This window comes from Petaurus breviceps, unplaced genomic scaffold (assembly GCF_028583685.1).
Source record: "Petaurus breviceps papuanus isolate PSGF00001 unplaced genomic scaffold, PetGlider_PUasm1.0 90903, whole genome shotgun sequence".
In the NCBI taxonomy this organism is placed as follows: domain Eukaryota; kingdom Metazoa; phylum Chordata; class Mammalia; order Diprotodontia; family Petauridae; genus Petaurus; species Petaurus breviceps.
Window position 1 is genome coordinate 14,631,432 of NW_027187376.1, and position 20,439 is coordinate 14,651,870.

At 39.1% G+C, this 20,439-nt stretch overlaps 1 protein-coding gene and 1 long non-coding RNA gene across 10 annotated transcripts in view; one reads left to right on the forward strand and one right to left on the reverse strand.

Annotated features, from left to right (window-relative positions):
• The window catches only part of LOC138151712 (uncharacterized), a 45,876-nt gene extending 36,346 nt beyond the window's left edge, over window positions 1-9,530 (reverse strand). Inside the window, exons 1-2 of one of the 2 annotated variants that reach the window (XR_011165893.1) lie at window positions 9,452-9,530; window positions 7,217-7,350 (exon numbers count right to left, since the gene is read on the reverse strand). This is a non-coding gene — a long non-coding RNA (uncharacterized lncRNA). Of the gene's footprint in view, window positions 1-7,216; window positions 7,351-7,816; window positions 7,962-9,451 lie in introns of those variants that run through there. The other variant, XR_011165892.1, reaches the window with a different exon arrangement.
• The window catches only part of INO80D (INO80 complex subunit D), a 90,459-nt gene continuing 77,996 nt past the window's right edge, over window positions 7,977-20,439 (forward strand). For 3 of the 8 annotated variants that reach the window (XM_069075287.1, XM_069075294.1, XM_069075291.1), the window contains exons 1-2: window positions 8,507-8,632; window positions 11,268-11,343. The gene's annotated coding sequence lies outside the window, so the exon portion shown is untranslated. The other 5 variants (XM_069075290.1, XM_069075292.1, XM_069075288.1 and 2 more) reach the window with 5 other exon arrangements.

Here is a 20,439-nt window from a genome sequence, read left to right on the forward strand (position 1 = left end):
ATGAATGGCATAAAAATTATGGAAATATTTATAAAAAACAAAGACAAATGTTTGTTTCACCTTAAACATTTCTATTTTGGAAACATTTGCTGGCAGTATTTCTACCTAAAACAAAGATTTTATTTACTCATAATGTAGTTGAAAGATTCTGGATGAAGGAAATAGACCCCATAGAGCAGCAGATGACTCACAATAGGTTACTCAACTGGAAAAGGGAAATGTAAGTTAATTTCAGGTAATTATGCTTAAAGAGGTTTCTGTTGGTAACCTAGGAATCTAACCAATATTTATTACATTGTTTCTATAGGAAAATGTATTCTAGGTTCCACTAAAATTCTTTCACTTTCCAGACTTTCCTATTACTGTTAAGGGTACCACCATCTTTCCAAGTCACCCAGGCTCACAACCCAGTTGTTATCCTTCACTCCTTACTGTCTCTCACCTGGCCATATCCGATCTACTGACAAGGTCTGTCGATTTCACTTTTATGTTCCCTGATACTGCCACCACTCTGGTGCAGGCCCTCCTCTTCACACCTGGACTATTGTAATAGCCTCCTGATTGGTTTGCCTGCCATAAATCTCTTCCCATTTCAATTCATCCTCCACTTAGTTGGCCAAGAAATTTTTTTTAAAAGCACAGGTCCAATCATGTCACACCCACCTCTCCCCATCAATAAACTCCAGTGCCTCCCCTATCACTTACAGGATGAAGTACAAAATCTTTGTTTGGCATAAAAAGTGCTTACTTTCATGCCCACCCCTTTCCAGTCTTCTACTTTATAGTTCACCATGTCCTGTTCAGTCCAGTGACACTAACCTTCTTGTTGTTCCTCACACAAGACACTCCATTTCTTCACTCAGGCCATTTTGGCTAGCAGTCCTCTATGCCTAGAATGCTCTCCCTCCTCATCTGTGCCTCCCTGGTTCCTTTAAGTCCTACCAGATTCCACAGGAAGTCTTTCCAATTGCTCTTCTTTCCTTCTGTTAATTATTTCCTATTTATATGGTACAGAGCTTTTTTGTATCTAGTTGTTTGTATGTTATCTCTCCCATTAGATTCTGAGCTCCTCAAGGGCAGGGACTGTATTTTTCCTTTCTTTGTATCCCCTGTGTGTAGCACAGTGCTTGGGACATGGTTGGTACTTAATAAATGTTTATTGACTATTGACTGACAAATAATTTGTTAACAAACTTTAAGAAAACCCATTTGTGTAATTCAGTACTTCCTATGTTTGTAACACCCTTGATATGTAGTTTATATCATAAATTTCCAATCTGAACTTTGAGAGTGGAATAGCATCTCTTGATCTACATAGAAGTAATTTTCTAAAGGATTAAAGGAAACAATATTAAACAATTTATACATTTACTGATTCAATTTTTATAAGGCACTTTGATGCTGATTTTGCTAAAGCATGAAGGGGTCAAGATCTGTATCAACAAAGGGAGCACCCACAGTAATGAAATCATGGGACCGTGAGTATGTTATGATAAGGAAACCCATCAAATATATAAAATGAAAAAATGGTGCTAATGCAATATGAAGTAGATAATTAAAAAGCAAGAATTGGACTTCAACAATAATGTCATACTTTAAGCATGTGGAAGTCAGGAAACCACTTTATTTTTGACTATTGTGATTTTCACCTCCCTAACTTTTTTATGCAGTCATTTTTATGATATATATGTAACTAAACATAAGGGGTTTGGGGTTTTATTTTCAAAGAAAAGGCAATATCTGAAAAGAATGATGTAGATAGAAGGAAACAGAATATTGTGAATACCACCTTTTTAAAGCTGAAAAGCTAAGTACCTTAATCATCTAGTCTTTACCTTTTATTATCAGTTCAGCTCAGTTAGCCTAGTTCTTAGTATTTCCCACAGAAATGGGGGTCCTTGCTGTCTTCATGCCTTTATACCATTTCCTCAAATGCAATTGTACTCTCTGTTAATTCAATTCCTACACAACATGGTCCTAACCATGATCTACCTTGTCTTTCATGAAGCCTCCTAGTCCATTACAATATTTTTCTTAACTTTGAATTGTTCTCTGGTTGTTTTATGCATGCACATGAGAGGCAGCTCTGATATTGTGGAAAGAAAAATGACTGTAGAGGCAGAAGACCTAGGCTTGTCAGCAATATGTGGCTTATGGAAAAACTCTGTACCTCTCCGCAATGAAATGAACAGGCACTTCTCAAACCTTAAAGTGATATCAATGTGATCCATTATGAGCTACTATTTGATTTCAAGTTACCTACCTTTGAGTTCTAAATCCTATATTATGCTTTTGTCTCCTTAGAGGCAGAAATTATCTTTTGCTTTTTTTCAGTACCCATAAATTAAGTATTAACACAAAAATGTTTAATAAGTCCTTATGGAATGAATGAATGACTAGAAATCTGAAAGGAGATTGTAACTATCTTTGCTGTATGCCATAATGAAAATTTAAAGTTCCATCAATCTGTCCACTTATTTCTGAAAATTTGGCATCTTATATTTAATCATATTTAAATCTTAAAAAATTGAAGTTGTTTGCCCTGGGTCTTGGAGTTTATGAATTTGTTGTATAACAAGTCTGCACTAAATTCCTATTCTAATACCTCATCACGATATAGGATGACCCTAGGATCTCCCATTCTATGCCAATGAAACATAAGTGACTACTCTGGAAAGCCTTTGAATACAGATTTGGCAATAGCCAAAGATCTAACTAAATTTGGAAATGTTAATTACCAGTAGGATTATAATCAAATGATAAGACATTTTTTTTAAAGTCCTAGCAACTCATGAAACTGTTTACTAAGACATGGAGGGATTACAACTTCCATTTTAAAGTAATTCCCACATGTACAAAATCACAAGTGCTTTTAAGTATTGAGGAATTACACTAAAAGGAATTATAACCGAGGAATATATGTAGGAATTAAAAGGAATATAAGTAAAGAACACAGAAGATAATGACCAGTTAATTACATTTTTCCAGAGTCAGTTGAACAACTAAATTTATAATAATACCTAGTATTTATAAGGTGCTTTAAAATTTATAAAATACCTTACATATGTTTTCTTATTTCTATTTCATTCCCTTTTCCACTCCTCTGGAAAAATGATTTTCCTAAAGTGTATGTATGAACATGTTATCACCCTTGATAAATGCCAGTGGCTCCCTATTACCTCCAGAATCAGGCATAAATTCTGTGTTCAGAATGGAGTTCTTTGTTTAGTATTTTCAAAACTAGGCTAGATCTTGAAAAATCACTATAATACTTTACATTATACTTATCATTATTATTACTTTACAATCCTAAAGAACTTTTATAACTACATAAGCTGAATCAAAGACAATCTTATTTCCACGCTCCAGAATATAAACTGATCACTACAGAAATCACAAAGGAATTATCTTTTCCTAAATAAAGAGCATTAGAATTGGTTAAAATTTTGAATCTCTCTTCAAGATCAGAAATTTGCCACAACAGAGGCTAAGCACCAGGTTGACCTTGTCTTGACTTCACTGGGACTCAGTTACTAACTGCCCAAATTCCATTTATGGAACACAGTTGTGTTAGCATTCTACCATAATTTTGGGAAACTTGGTATCTTATGACATAAAGCCTTGATATGCTCCCCTGGACTGCAGGAACCAAGGAGAATTCCCCATAGCATTGGCTGCCTACACACAGGGCAATAAAAGAAAAGTTTCTGGACTACAGAGAATCAACAGTGGTACTGAAAACGCATTGGTAAGCTTGTTGGAGCCCTACACTGCAAAAATAGTGTGCTGTTTCTCAAGCTATGTCAGATCCTATGGTATCACATAATGCTCAGGTAAAGGTTAAGGGCAAAGATTGACTTACAAATGTGGTGGTTAGGATGGCATTTATTTTGTTTTTTTCTGATACTTCAAATTCTATGGCATTCCTTTCCAACCTTTTGGTCTTAGTTGTTCAGTTGATGGGAAACTGGTGCTAATGATGGGGTACAGGCTCTGGGGACCTGTATACCATCACAAATGCAGTCAAAGTCATGGCAGAGATCCCCATAAAGGTTTGTAAAAAGAAAAAATATCTACTCTATGACCAGAAATAGCACCCTTTCCTTACTCCAATGGTTTTCATACTTTTTGGTCTCAAGACTACACCTTAACGCTATTAAAAATGATTGAGGACCCCACAAAGAACTTTTGCTTATGTGGATTACATCTATTAATGATGAGGTGCAGGCTCTGGGAACTTCCTGGAGCTCTCCTTGGGTCTTCCCACATAGAGCATTTGCCTGGGGCTGTAAGCCTTTCTTTATAGCTAGGCCCAAATCTCTTACTTTTTTTTTTTAAATTTTTGCTTTATGGAGGGCAATTGGGGTTAAGTGACTTGCCCAAAGTCACAAAGCTAGAACGCATTTGAACTCAGGTCCTCTGGACTCCAGGGCCAGTGCTCTATTCACTGCACCACCTAGCCACCCACAAATCTCTTATTCTTACTAGTCTAGCCCTCCATAGTCCAAATATCTATACCCAAATCAACTGTTACACCCTTGAACTCTCCTAGCCCACCACCATCAGTCTTCTCCAGGTAGCCTCCAGCAACTTCATGCATTTATGGGAGTCCGACCTCATTAACTCCTCCTGAAGACCCTCCCCAAACTCTTTACTAGAGTCTGACCTCATATGACACCTCCTGAAGACCCTCCCCAAACTCCTTCACTAGACCATCCCTAGATTCCTCCCACAACCTTTCTATATAAAGCCTTGTGGTATGAGAGCACCACAGAATCTTCTAGCACAGACTTACTCTGTGTCCAATACAAGCCCATTTATAATACAAGCCTTACAGATACTGAGGTTCCTTAATAGTCTACCCAGTATGGTGACCTTTTAATAAAATTTACTTTTCTTTGGCTGAGAGAAGACTTGAGTCAAATTCATTTGGCAGGACCCAGCATGTTGGTATTTCGGAGTCTCGAGCACCCCTAATCCTATAGGTCATCATTTTATGGTGACCCTCTTCATTGATAGCTAAAGTATTAGAAATTAAATGTCTTGTTATTATGAAAATAGTTTTGATCTCACGAACATTTGAAAGGGTTCTGGTTCCCTGGACCATGCTCTGAGAATTGGTGCCTTAGACATAAACCTTGCAAATTTGGATCTTGTGACTACAAAGAGAACTGAAATAAACATGGGAACAGTTTAGTGAAAAAGTCTATCACCACTACCTGACAAACTCAAAATATGTGTCCTTCCAATGATGAATCAGCAAAGTGTAGTCATATACAAACCACTACATGCTATTATCTTTTAGTGATTTCTCTACTAGACGTCATTCAAACATTTATTAAATGCACACTACGTGTACTGGAGAGCACTTGGTGCTAAGGGGCTATGAAGATGAATACCTACAGTCCATACCCTCCAAGGAGTATGCAGTCTAGCAGAGGAGAATATAATGCTTTTTCAATTAAAGAAGAACTCTACAAAAGGTAGGGGAAGAAATCCTTGTTTATCTTATGAGAATTTGTTTTTTAAACTGATATACTATTTTTTTTTGAAAGTAGTGGTTTTGATGAGGTATGGGCTCTGGAAGCCCCCTCGAACTCTCCTTGAGTCCTTGAGGTACAGGTTTTGGGAACCTCCCTTGGACTCTTGATTAAATTGTCTTGTTTGATAAGGCATTTGCATGAGGCAATAAACCTTACTAACTGCTAACTAACCTAGTTACAAGCTTAGCCCTCCATTGTTTATCTACTTCCCATCCCAGGGCCTATCAAAATATCAGTATACCCTAGAACTGGCCTAGCCCACCAATGTCTGTAGCCTCCAGCTACTTCCCACCCTTAATCACTCCTTGACCTCATTAACTCCTCCTGAAGACCCTCCCCAAACTCCTCCTCTAGACCACCCCTAGATTCCTCCCACAACCTTCTGTATATAAGACCCCATCCAGTCTTATAGAATGACCTAGCACAGACATGTGCTAGAATGTGCTTAGAAAGACCTAGCACAGACATACTGTGTCTAATACAAATGAACTTTTAATAAACTTTACTTTTCTTTGGCTGAGAAGACTCTAGGCGAATTCATTTGGCAGGACCCAGCATGTTGGTATTTTGGGGTCTGCAGAGCAACCCTAACCCTCTTAGTGGGTAACCTCTTCAGTTCTTCAATTTATTTAAGTCAAACAGATATTTGTTTATTAAACACTCACTACTGCCAAGCTGGGTGCTCTTATGCCTTAGGAACACACAGAACACCAAGTCACATCTATGAGTTTTCTAATGATAAAGGGGACAGGTAATCTGTATTTTATTCTATTTTCACCAAAAAAGAGACATTATTGAAAAGCCTAACCTTAGGTGATGAAGTGTGTATCTATAGTATATAATACATATATCTGACACACCTATGTTAATTTATATTTTTTAGAGCTCATTTTAAAGTTGCAGATGAACAATTTTTATAGGTTTAGAAAACAAACATGGTGAAGTCATATAAAAATAACTGATGTGTTCTATATTAAATTAAGTGAAACTTAACCACTGATACAAAAAACATCAATAGCAGTTTTAAATTTTCTCCACAGTAGCCAAACTGTATCAAGCAACTTTAACATGTGCTTTAATTAACATTTATCTCCATAAGCTACAAAAAGATTATAGTTTTATAAGTGCACATTCCTCTCACAAAAAAAATCAGAAAGGTCTAGCCCAATTGCTCACCTCTCCAAGAAGAATTCTGCTGGAAAACTATTGTTTGCAATCACTAGTGTGCAAAGTCTTGGTCTTTCACCTCTAAGATACTTTTTAGCATGGATGTACCTTTGGTCCAACATAATGAAGGCAGTTTTGTTCTTGAAAAAAACTAAAATTAATTACCCACCTCTACTTGCAACAGAATGCTATTATTTATAAGACAGCATCTATACAAACCCAAAAAAGTAATTTGTAAAGCCCTCCCCCTTCTGTGACATAGGTATTCATAGTTACTAAGAGGAAAAAGAGTCCAATCAATTGGAACCCAAACAAATATTTTCCGGTGGATAGAGTTCTAAAACAATTTTTTCATCATAAAAAAAAAAAAACCAACAAAAACACACTACCCCCAAACCCACCAGCTACCTTGAAATTCTAAGTCTCCAAGTCTCCCCTTCCTTTATGGTCAGAGAAAACACCAAATTGAGAATACTCTTCCAAGAAAGGTAATTGGTTATACTTACTTAGATGAGAGAGAGTTCCTAAGACTCTATATTTCTTTGCACTGAAGACTGGGGGGAGACAAACAAAAGAAAACAAACAAGGAACCGCTGAGTCTTATTTCCTCCAGCATAGTCCAAAGTTCTGTTTACACAGCCTGGAGAAAAAAAAAGAAGTTGGGAGCATCCTTTTCTTTACCTAGGTCTTACAGGAATCTCAGTTTTCAGGGTATGGAGGGGGGGAAGAGGATGAAGAGGGAGGATAAGCATAATGATGAGCAGAGAGGAGCATAAGGATGAAGAGATGGATGAGGAATATAAAGGATAAGAAGAGAGGAAAAAGATGAGACGGGAGGCTGAGCAGGAGGAGGAGAGGATGAGGATGGGGAAGAGAAGTGAAGATCACGATTAGGAGACACAATGATCATAAGGAGGAGAGAGGGGATAAGACTGAGCAGAAAGATGAGGGGAGAGGATGAGGAGGGAGAGGGAGGAAGGAAGGGATGAGAAAAGTGGCTAGTGGAAGGAGGAATAATTACTAGCCACCAGTCCTTGAAGTTGGACCTGTAAAGGAGTGGGGAGAAAAAAATCATTATTGCCTTAAAAAAAAAAAATTAAACTCACCCCCTGAGATTCAGGTGGAAGGGAGATCAGGATAGAAAAGGGGTGGGGGGGAGAGAAACACCTGTTTCTTGCAAAAAAAAAAAAGTGATCCCAGCAGGAGCAGGCACCTTTTGTCCCTCCCCGGCCACGCCAGGCCCGCCGCGCAGGGGCCGCCGCCCCCGCCCCGCCGGGCACTCGTCCTCGGGCTCGGGGGGTCGCGGGCCGCCGCCCCCGTCCTGTACCTGGGCAGCGGCGCCGTGCCCTCTGTGCCCCTGCCCCCCTCTCTGCAGCTCCAAGATGGTAGGAAAGTTGTCGTTTCGCAGGGCCGAGGAGCGGCTGTCTGGTGTTATGTCCTCTCAGTGCCGGTAGTGGTGCTGTAGGAGGCTGCTGGCTCCTCTTGTGGTGCAGCCCCAGCAGCCCTGCCTTCTTGGCTGGAGCCTAGATTCAGGGATTTCCCCTCAATAATCACCGACCCCGGGAGCGCTCCGGAGTTTCCCCAATAAAAAGATGATGCTCGGCGCCCCGGCCTGAGCGGGAGAGGCTCTCGGGGAGCCCGGGGGGGAGCGGCGGCGGCGGCGGCGGCGGCGGCTCCTCGCCCTCGGCCAGCGCCTCTCTCCGCGCCTCTCGTCTGTCAGCCCCAGCCGAGGGGAAAGGGGGGAAGAGGAGGGGAAAAAAAGCAGCTCCAAGGTAAGCGGAGGCGGCCCCAGGCCCGGCCCCCATCCCCGGGCTCCCGTACGGCGCCGGGCCGGGCCGGGGAGGCAGGGCGGGCGCCGGACGTGCTCACGTGAGGCCGGGGAGGAGCCGGGCCGCCGCAGGCCCGGGGCCGGGAATGCCGGGGTAAGGGGGACGGGGGCTGGGGCGGCGGCCGCCCTGGGGCTAGGGGGGGGGTCCCTGGACCCCCGCTTACCACACACAGGCCCCCGCCGCTGGCTGGGGAGCCGGGCCTAGGGGTGGGGGTGGAGGTGAAGGTGCGTGGGGGAGGGGAGGGGGAGGCGCCGCTTAGGCCTCAGGCCGGAGGGACCCCCGTGACCGCGGGCCCCCTGGCGCCCCAGGACCCCCTGTTGAGCCTCCAGGACACCCCCCCCCCCCCCCCACACACTCACACCAAGGGGAGCGGGCCCACGCTGGCCTGGGGCTGGCACGGGAGAGCCCCGGCCCAAGGCCAGACCCCACGCTCCGGCCCGGGAGCGGCCCCCATGGGGCGGCGGGGCCTGGCAGGGGCGGTAGTGGGGGTCAGGCGGCTCATCCTCAGACCCCCTACCCCCCCCCCTCCCCGCCATCCTCGCCCCTTCCAGCTCGGAGCCGTGACCCGGGGTGGCTGCCGTGGGTGGGTGGGGCGGGCGTGGGGAGGCAGGTGCAGCCGCGGCCCCGAAAGTTTCCTTTCAGGCCCGCGTTGGGGGGCTGGTCTGCCTGCTGGGGACCCCGGAATTTGCGCCCGAGCCCCCCATCTCCGGCTGGGGTGCGGATAGGGAGCGCGCGGGGTGGGGTTTTTGAAACTCTTGCCGGCTCTGGGCTTCTAAGGGTAATCCCTCCCCGGCGTCCCCCACCCCAGCCTTACCCCACCCCGCTCCCCGGAGAGCCCTTGCCAGACCAGGACCCCCACCCAGCCCTGCCCCCACCTCCCCCTCAGAACCCCCGAGCTCCCAGAGGGCGAACCTCCTCTTTCCTTAGGGAAAAGTTTGCCCGTTCAACCCCTGTGGGTTTGCTTTGGGGTGTGTGTGTGTGGGGGGGGGGGGACGGGAAGGGAGGGGACCCAGGACCTCCCTCCAACCTGGGACTCGGCGTGGCTCTTTTCACACCGAAATCCCCCTATCCCAAGCCCTTGTGATTTCTTGGGGGGCAGTGGTGTTGAGGGGAAGGCTGTGCACCGGTCTGGTTAGTTCTTGGGCTTAGGGATGTGATTAGGGAGCAGTGAGGAGATTGTCACTGATAGTGGGCAGGGATTTCTGGATCCAGCCCCTACATCCAGGGGTGCTCGCTCCTATTTAGTCCGTGTCTGATACAAGTTAAGGAGATACCCTGTTCTGAGACACTATGAAGGGTTACAAATAGCTGAGGGTGGGACGGGGAGGAGGAGGGGGAGAAAGGTACATTGAATGCTCTTAAAAATGCTTCTTGATTGATTAATTCGTAGGTATAGCAACTCATGAATCAAGGGTCTTTACATTTGTGAAAATTTTTATGTAATATTCTTAGCCGTGGCATCGGAATAGGAAAACGGGAATTTTAAGGAAACTTGTTTTGATATCAGATATAATAGATGGTAACTGCCTGTAGTAGGGTCAGAAGAAGGGGATCTAAAGGATACACTGTGTTTGGTGAATGTGATCTTGCTTACTTTTTCATAATATATGTTTAAATGATTTTTAGCTGTATTTGGGCTCTGTGATCTTTGAAAGGACAAAATATAGAAGACAAATACATTGTTTTAATTTGAAACCCAGGTTTGCTACTTTTCAGGGTGTGCTTCCCTGGAGCTACAGTTACCTTTAATTTTGTTACTTAGTGTTAAAGTGTTTATGCTTTTGCCAAGTTCCTTCTCCAGTATTGCCCCCACACACCCCCAATTTGTTCTTGTTGCTATTTTTGTAAATTTAGGGCAGTATGTCTCCACATACACTCCCTCCTGTCCCGTACCAATGCTTCATACTGGGATTTTGCTGGCAGAGTATTTCACTTCCTGACAATTCGACCTCCAGAATACTATTAAGTAGTGAAAATTCGACACTTGGAAAACAGTAATCTATGGGTTTTTTTTCCCCTATTGCTAACTTATGTCTAACTTCTGAAACCCTTTAGGTGACTTTTATTAAGTATTTCATTCTTTCTTAAAAACAAAACAAAGATTTTGTTTAACAACCTGAGTGACACCAAACCTTTTTTTTTTTTTTTTTTTGGTGGAGTACTGAAGATCTTGAGCAAAGATCTCCTGGACTAGATACAAATTACAGTAGCAAATGCATCTGATACCTATTTAACGTCTTTAAATAGACTTGAGGGTTGTTGTTTTTTTTAGTATACTAAAGTGTTACAGTATCTTGTGATATAAGTGTACAAAGGTTGGTGTCATTCTGCAGTTCCAATTTTGCCTTGAAGTAAAAATAACTGACATTAGCATTTTAAGTTTTGCAAAGTGCTTTATATACATTATTTTACATAAGATATTCAAATTTTGCAGATAAGAAAAGGTGACTGATTTGGTCAAACTGATGAGTGTTAAAAGGTCAGAAAGTAGTATGGTGTAATTTAAAAAAATGAATGTGCTGTTGGAGGTCCTATGTATGAATCTAGATTTTGTACCTCTTTCTATTAGTGTGGCCTTTGGCAAATTGCTTAAAAACTCGACCTCAGTTTTCTTATTTGTAAAATGCGGTGATAGAACTAGATTACTTCTAAGATCCATTTTTGTTCTAAATCGCTGATCCCTTTCTAGTCCCTTCCAAATCTAAATTTATGATCCTGTTTTCTACAGATTCGAACTCAGGTTCTCCTGACTCCAGGTCCAGTGATTTCCCACTACCACTCAGCCTCTAAAAGGAGTTGAACAGGTACCAAAAGTAGTTTGTTTACATTTTGATTTGGGTCACATCCTTGCAGCCTCCAAATTCATGGTTTCACAACTGTAGATGGTAAAGTTGTTTGGTGTCTTTATTTTAGCTAACTAATGGAGAGATTAGTTTTTTTTTTTAACTTGATACTTTAAGGTTTTAAAAGCATATGCTTTCTTTTACAATTAATTGATTTATAGAGGTACTGGCAGGTAGGTGGTGTAAGACAGCAGTAGATAGAGAACTGACCTGGGAGTCATGAAGACACGAGTTCCAGTGTGGCCTCAGACACAGCTGTGTAACACTGTGGAAATCAGTTTTCTTCATCTGTAAAATGAACTGGAGAAGGAAATGGCAAACTGCCCCAGTATCTTTGACAAGAAAAGCTCTGGGGCAGCTAGGTGGCACAGTGAATAGAGCACCAGCCCTGGAGTCAGGAGTGCCTGAGTTGGAATCTGGCCTCACACACTTGACACACTTACTAGCTGTATGACCTTGGGAAAGTCACTTAACCCCAATTGCCTTGCCTTCCCCCCTCCAAAAAAAAAAAAGAAGAAAACCTCAAATGGGGTCTTGAAGAGTCAGGCATGATGGAATAACAACAGATATATGTGATTTTACGTTGCTTTTGGGAAAGTTATCATATTTTAAAGTGTATATATAGATAGGCACACACATACATTATATTCCAAAGCTTTTTTCACTTTTTTTCATTCTAGCCCAGTTGTTCATGATAGGTTACTCTTCTTCCAAGAGAAATGGTAGTTTTCACTTAAAAAAGAAAGTAATTTGTACTTGAAACTAATGAAAGCACAAGACTCACAGGAGGAATAAGTATTGGATTGACTTTAGATTAGTAAAGTTATATTTTTTCACCATTAGTATTTTGGTTTAATAAGTAGGTCACAGAATATTTTAGATTATCAAGAGCTAGAAGATTAGAGATCAACTGGTTCAGTTTTTAAGAATAGAATGTTTTGTTTTATTATAAAAGCTTTAAATAATCAAACTTTTATGTCATTTAAAGACTAGAACAATTACTGAAAATTCTTATATTTTTCCCTTTCTCACATATATATGTAACTAATTTTTTTTGTAAGGTGGAATTTGAAATTTTGAATTCCATACTTATAAGTAAAAACTTTGAAAGCATTTTTTGTGTGTTTTAGCCAAGACAGTCTTCATTTTAAATCGGCCCATGGAATGAACAGGGGTTTGTATAATTTTTAAAAAGTCACTTAGATTATGAATGAAATAAGAGAGTTATATTTATCCATAGACTCTTAGACACTTAGGCTTTTTCTCAGTCATGACCCTTTCTAGACTTTAACTCATAACCCAGTAGGTGATAAAAGAGAAGGAGGCACAGGTTAGTTCATTTGGGGATAATTGAAAGGTGATTATTGTCCCTCATGCTAAATTAAAGTTTTAGATAATTTTAATGTAATAACCTAAAACATTTCTCTAAGCAAAGTTTTGTTTCTGGAAAAATTGTTATTCGTATCAGTCATAGAAAAATCACAGGACCTGAGTTTGATTACCAGCTCTGTTAACTTCCTGCCTGTGTGACCTTGGGCAAGTCACTTAACTCTCTGGACTTCAGTGTCTTCATCTTTAAAATGAAGGGGTTGAACTCTATGACTTTTAAAATTTCTTCTAGTTCTAGATCAATTATTATATGATTCTCTTTATTTTATTTTCCCATGGTATGTTGTCATCTTCTTTATCTTTACCCTTAGTTATGATAACTGACGTATATATGTACACATACACACACATATAAACATATATATCACTTAAAAGTTTGCAAAGACATTATATACATTGTCATTTGAGCCTCACAACAACACTGTGAGGGAGGTACCTCAGGTATTATTATTCCCATTTTGAAGATGAAGAATCTCAGATGCTGAGGAGTTCAGTGACTTGCCTTTGTTTGCACAGCTAAGCCAGGTACTATAGACTCTGGCTCTAGCATTCAGTTAACCAACAAGTATTTATTAATGTTATGTGACAGTCACTATTCTAGGCACTGGGGATATAAGTAAAATGAATAAAACGATCCCTACTGGTAAGAATTCTAGTGGGAGAGAGGAGTAGACATACATAAATATATACAGCCTAAGTATAAAGTAAATAAATACAAAGTAGTCAAATGCAAGGTAGTATGAGAGGTAGGACAGAAACAATGTGGGGAGACCTAGGAAAGGCTTCATACAGAAGACTATGTTTGAGCTCCATCTTAAGAGAAGAAAGGAATGCTGAACACTAGGAGGGGAAGGTAAGGAAGTAGTTTATTCCAGGCATATGGGATGTGAAGGTATATGGACAAGAAATGAAATACTGGGCATGAGGAATGATTCAGTGTGGAAGGAGTAATAATATCCTGTAAGGCTGAAAAGATAGGTTGAGGCCAGCTTGTATAAGGCTTTGCAAGCTAGACAGAATTTGTATTTGATCCTCGAGGTAATGGAGTTACTGGAGTTTAAGTAGGAGAGTCACAAAGTCATATTTGCTCTTAAGGAAAATTTGACAGCAGAGTGGAGGCTAGATTGGAATAGGAACAAACTTGAGATGGGAGAATAGATAGGAGGCTGCAGCAGTAATGGAGGGGGAGGGAGTTGGAGAGAAGGGATTGGAAAGGGAGAAATGGTGAGGTTTGGGAACTGATTAGATCTGTGAAGGGAGGGACAGAGAGAAGGGAGAATTATTCAGAGGTTATGAACTGGGAGTTGGGAGGATGGCTGTGCCTTTGAGATAGGAGAATTTGGAAGAGGGGAGGGATTGGAGATGAAAGGTTTGTGAACATCCTGGATCTGAGATGTCTCTGGGACATCCAGTTGGAAATGTCTAATAGGTTAACTGGTGATGTGGTCGCTCAAGGGAGGGATTGGGGCTGGATATTTTCCTATGAGTCATCTTCAGAGAGATGACAGATTGAGAGATCTTATCCCCAAAGTTATTAATTACTATTTATGATTTACATTTCGAATGTTTTCTTTAGATAATTTGATGTTATTTGGCAGTTATTGAACTTCTTAAGCACAGGAAAGGCAGTGGTTCGTAGTTAAAGAAGATTAATGAGACTTTTAGCCCTTCAATTCTACTACTGACTAGCTTCATAACTTTTGGCAAGACCCTTAACTTCTCTGACCTTTGGGTTCTTCATTGGGAGAGTGAAATAATTGGTCTAGGGGGATTGGGTCTTCGTGAATCAAACTCAATGTTATGTATAGGAAGCAAAGGATACAGTTTGGTAGACAAGAGTCACTTTTGTTAACTGTGACCTTGGATAAGAAACCTACCTTCTCTTGGCCTCAGTTTTCCTTTCTCTGATGTGAGGAGGATTGGACCAGATGGTATCAGAGGTCCCTTGCAGCCTTAAAAATTTATGATTTTAGATAAAATTCCATTATAACAAATTCCATGAACAATCTAAATATTTTTGTTGCAGAAAAATTTCTAAATGAATTTAATATTTGAGATTTTTAGAAGCTGGAGAAGAAACAGATGCCCAACCTCCATGTAGTGAATAGAGTGTTCTGGGCACAGATGGGCAAAGAGGGACATTTTATGTTTATATTTTTACTCAATTCTTTCTTCCTTAAAGCTCCAGGAGTATGTTTTTATTTTGATTGGTGGTTTGGAGATTTAGATGGACAATAAAGGTTGAGATGTGAGAAATGGGCTTTGTTAGCAGAACAAAAGAGCTTTAAGGAGCTCAACTATAACCTAGTTCTTGACTTCTCTTTTCTAAGGGATACTTTTATGGGAGAGAGGGAATTAACATTGATAAGGAACTGAGATAGTATTTGTTACACAGAGTTGTTCATTGTAGAGAATTTGTTATTAACAGATCATCAAAATATTGTTCTTATTATTGATCATCTTTAAGCATGGTTCATGTAAATAACATTATAATACAGAACACTTAGTTATATTTGTTGTAATATAATTTAACCTGTGTGTCAGGAGCTTCACAGAGAAGGAAGTTCTTCCTAATGGATTTACTAGGTTGATAATAACAAAATCCCAAATGACCCTTTCTCAATAGAACCACAAACTGGGAATTAGTATTAAAGGAGATAGGACCCTAAGGCATTAATATGGAGAAGATATATGGCTGATCATAATAAGGAACTATGCTTTCCTGAAGCATCCAGAAAACTACTTACTTGCAAACTACTCTTTAGGCTTATTGTAGCTAGAATTAAGACAGTATAACAAATGAGAGAACTAGTATAATAGACCATTTGAATGATTTAACATATAATTTTATTTTATTTTAAGGTGTTTAAGCATTATTGCTACTTGAATTCTTTTATCCCAGTTTGAATAACTTGAATGATATGTAAGTGCATGCTAAATATTGCTTATGATTTGGGGCAATATATAACATTCTTTTCCTCCCTTGCTCCACACAACAGATCTTTTCTGCTGTCTGAATCATGCTAAGTTGATAGCCTTTAGAACAGAGAATTTAGACTTTATTTCACAAGCTAATTTCACAATACAGAACAAATGAATGAGTTCTGCTGTAAGCCAGATAGGCTTACCAGTTTTCAGATTCATCTATTTGTTATTAACTATTAAAAGTTAATGTATTTCAAAAATGCTGGTTAACATTATATTTGTTAATATCCTGATTTATTTAATAATTAATATGACATACAAAAGTAACACAATTTTTAATACCTAAAAAAAATCATGTTAACTAATATAATCTCTACCTTTGTTGTCTCTTCAGTAAGATTCTTTTCACTTGCATGTCAGGCATTTAGGTGGTGCCACAATGTATAGATCACTGGGTCTAGAGTCAGGAAAACTTGAGTTCACATTTTACCTTAGACACTCAACTAGCCATGTAACTCTGGGCAAGTCGCTAAACCTCTTTTTGCCTCAGTTTCCTCACCTGTAAAATGGGAATATAACATTACCTACCTTTCAGAGTTGTTGTAAGGATCAAATGAGATAATAATTGTAAAATGCTTAGCACTGTGCCAGGAACATAGTGCCATATAAATGCTACTATTATTGTTATTGTTATACTATCATTCTGAGAACTTGAATTCATATCCATTTTTGGAAAGGTGTCACACATATTGTTGCTCTCAAATTTTAAAAGGTAGTAGAATATAAAATTACAAATGGAAAAGAAAAATGCTGTGGCAGTGAAACGACCATACTTCTGAAACATGAGAGTTAAAAGAACAGAAGTGACATATCAGTGATTCCACATTGAGGTGACACATTGGCAGTCCCAGAGAGTATAATCTCCATATTTTTGTCAAATTGTTTTATGCTTGCTTTTGGAAGCCTAAAAGTGCTGTCAGACAGCTTTTGTTAAAAGCTTATCTCCCCTTTTCTCACTTCTTTTCCTCCTGATGATGTCTTATTCCACTGTAGCTTTCACTAAAAAGATAGCTATGGAAGTGAATTGTTTTCTATTTTAAAAAATGTTTAACACCTAGTTTCAAGGTCTTTTAAACTCATTTTTATTTTCCATAAAGCATTGCCTGCATCATTATTACAATACTGTTCCAATGTCTAATGCACCTACAGATGTTGAAAATATTACTTTATTTTGAAAAGATCTACTTGCATATTGTCTATTCTTCATAATAGTTGTTTTTGGTTTTTATTAATGTTAAGTAATAATTTGCTTGTGCTTAATTACCTGAGTTTAATCACTTGTTTTCCTCTTTTTTAAGGAACATAAACCAATCCAGATTCTGTAAACAGAAATAATTTAGTTGACTGTACTTCATAGCTAAAGATAGAATTCCCCCTACCCCCAGTATTTCAAATTTTAATCTATAGCAACATATGTTAATAACTAGAGTTTAGTCATAGCCTTTTCTTTTCATAGGATAGAAGTGACTTTTATTCTGAGGTAACATTGGGAAATTTAAATATAATTTCTATATGACAGAATCTTTAAAGCACCTGACTAGATTTCATAGACTTCTTTTTTGTAGTATGTATTCATTTCTCCTCTCTTTTTGTCACATAGTAAAGTTTGGAGAAAATTCCTATATGAAATATTTTGGGAGCATTCTGGGACCTCAGGTCTTGATAAACGGTTATATCAGGGGCAAATGATTTATGATTGTTTTTGAAGCTCTATTTTTGTCTTGGGCCCTTCCTCCCATCTCTGTTCCCATAATTTAAAAAACAAGTTGAGTACTGATACTATATAAACTCCCAAAGACCTGATTGCCATTTGTTTCCACATTTATAAGTGAAATAATTTGAATATTTTAAAAACATACATTTAGAAAGTAGTTAAATACTAAGGATTAAGGGCCTTCATTCCTTACCATTCTTTTCTTTTAAAATGCATGGAGTAAGACCGACTATAGCAGGGAGCTAAAGTCATAAATGTAAAGATTCTACGTCTTTTCTAGAGAAATGACCCTATGAATCAAAAGGTAGCAATTTTAAGAACAGTTAGGTTATCTTAAGGTAGCACATGAGAATACAACATGTGAAATAGACATTTTTCTGGTAGAGAAGAGCACCAGAAATTCAGAGGACACAGCAAAAAAGACCTGTTCAAAGGTCTTCTCTCAAGAATCTCAAAGGTAAAGAAAAGGTGTTTATTAAAAGATAGTAAAGATGGTATTTGTTATCTTAGGGAATATTAAGGACAGAAATTATATGCTGGACTATTTATGTGATTATGGAAGATAAGAAGTGACATATTAGCTCTTGACTTCTTCTTGGTAGCATATGGAAAAATCCTGAGAGCTGAATTGATTTCTATATTGGGAGAATGGGGAGAAAATCGAATACATGGGCAGTAATCATTGTAGGTATGTTGTTAGAACTAAGATTTTATGTAAAATTCTGATTCCTTGATGTTAAGTGCTAAATACGAATTATAGGGGTACCACATATGGAGGTGTGATGAATTGCTGAAACATTTCGAATATTCTACAGTCTTATGAGAACTTTCCAAGTTTTTTGCAATCTTCAGAATTCCTTAAGAGAAGCTGCAGACTCATAATTTTTGTGCATGACAAATTATTTTATTAATCTTTACTCACAAAATACATTACAAACAGCAATCAGGAATATTTTAATGCCTTTCCCTTCTGGTGAACATATTTTGGTTGGAAGATATTAGCAAACTATAGATAATAGCTCTGTTCTGCTCCCTTCTATGAGTTGTGCCACTTTCATTTTCTTTTTCCTCTTTCTTTCATTTTTCTAAGTCTTGTCTCACTAGATTGTAAACTATTGAGGGCAGTGATTATGAAATTTACTTGCTCCCCAGTCTCTAGCAAAGTACTAGACACCTGATAGATGCCCTCTCCCCCCCCCCCCCCTTTTTTTTTGGTAAGAGGTTATAGAATCAATTGCTTTATTTTTTTTTTTAATTTTGAACTCATTCCCCAAAAGAGCATTTCCATATACGAAGAAGAAAACAAAAAGATGATTCTTTCTAAAACTTTGGATTTCCATTTTACATTGCTTGCTTTAAAAAAAAGTATATAATAAATTTTACCCTTTCAAAACTGCCCTGCCTATCTGTGTTTCCTTCTGAAATTCTTTCTGTTTTCTAATATTCATTTTAAAAAAAGTTATGTTGTTCCTCTTTTTTTGACATCCCTGCTTTGACCTAATCCTCTACCCCAATTAGCCTATAGAAACAGGAAAAAAACCACCTTGTAATGATAAGGATAGTAAAGCAAAAATCAATCCATGCAGTGGCCATCTCCAAAGATGTATATCTTGTGTCGATCACCTCTCTGGCAGGAGGTGGGTAACACTTGTTTCTTCCCTCCCCTCCCCTGATTAGATTGCTGGAACTACATCATCATAGAAATCTTTCCATTTGCTCAGATAAATTTACCTTTCTAGGTTTTTCTGGACTCGTGTTTTGTTATTTCAGAGTTCCTACGTAGCTCTGGTATTTTCAACTGGAATGCTTGAAAGTGCTATATCCCATTAAAGGATCATTTTTCACTCCCAATTATATGCTCAGTTTTTGCAAAGTAAAAGATTGTATACCTAGGTTGTATACTTTTATCTTTTACCTCTCAAAATATTTTGTTCCATGATCTCTGGTTTTTAGCAGAAGCTGCTAGAACTTTTGTGAACCTAACTATAATTCTATGGTAATTGAACTGTTTTTTTCTGGATGCCCTGAGTCACCCAGGTCTCTAGACTAACCTCCCCCTTCCAGGATAGGTTTTCCTGTATTATTTCAGGGTTCAAATAATTTTCTGGTCCCTCTCTGGTTTCTCAGGATAGAATGTTAGGTACCTCAGAGTCCCTATGCCTGGGTTTTTATGTTTTTTTTTTTTTATCATCCTGGGGCTCACTTAGTGGAACCCTCAGCTTTTGCTGCCTCCAGATATGGAGCTTTACAGGCTATACAGATTCTATTGTTTCTGGACTTGCTGAGAGGTTAGCTGAATGAACACTGGCTTTGCTGGAGGGACACTGGCTGTATTTTTGTGTAATTTGGGAATGGAAGAAGTTACTTGAATTTCTTGTGTATATATCATATCCCCTACTAGACTGTAAATTTAAGGCCAGGAAACTCATCTGAAGCTTTATATCTATACCTATATCTATATCACCCAGCACTGATTTCTTTATGCAGTAGGCACTTCATAAATGCTTGCTTTTGTGTTCATGTGCTTTCTAATTAAGTGCATGTGATTTCTAATTAAGTTCTACCTGACTGGGTCCAATTCTAATGGGGGAAAAATATGTCTATTTTCAGTGGATAGTTTGTGAATTATGAATTATACTTCAGATCTTTCTCCAATCTGTACCAAGTAGAAAAGATCTCTTACGTAAAATTAAATTTCCAAATGCAGTTAAGTTCTGAATCTTCCAAGGAACAATAAATAGGCTGTGGAGATATGCATCTGATTCTTCTAGTTAAATTTTTTTCTTGTAGTGCACAGGTATTTTCAGTAGGAAATAGCTAATTGGATAACTAGCCACTTTTTAAGGATACAACTTGAAATTTCCTGGATGCTTTTTTGGAAGAAGCAAGAATCTTAGTCTTAATCCACTATTATTATTTGTTTAGGAAGGAAAAATCTACTTAGGAAAAAAATGAAACTTTTATCTTCT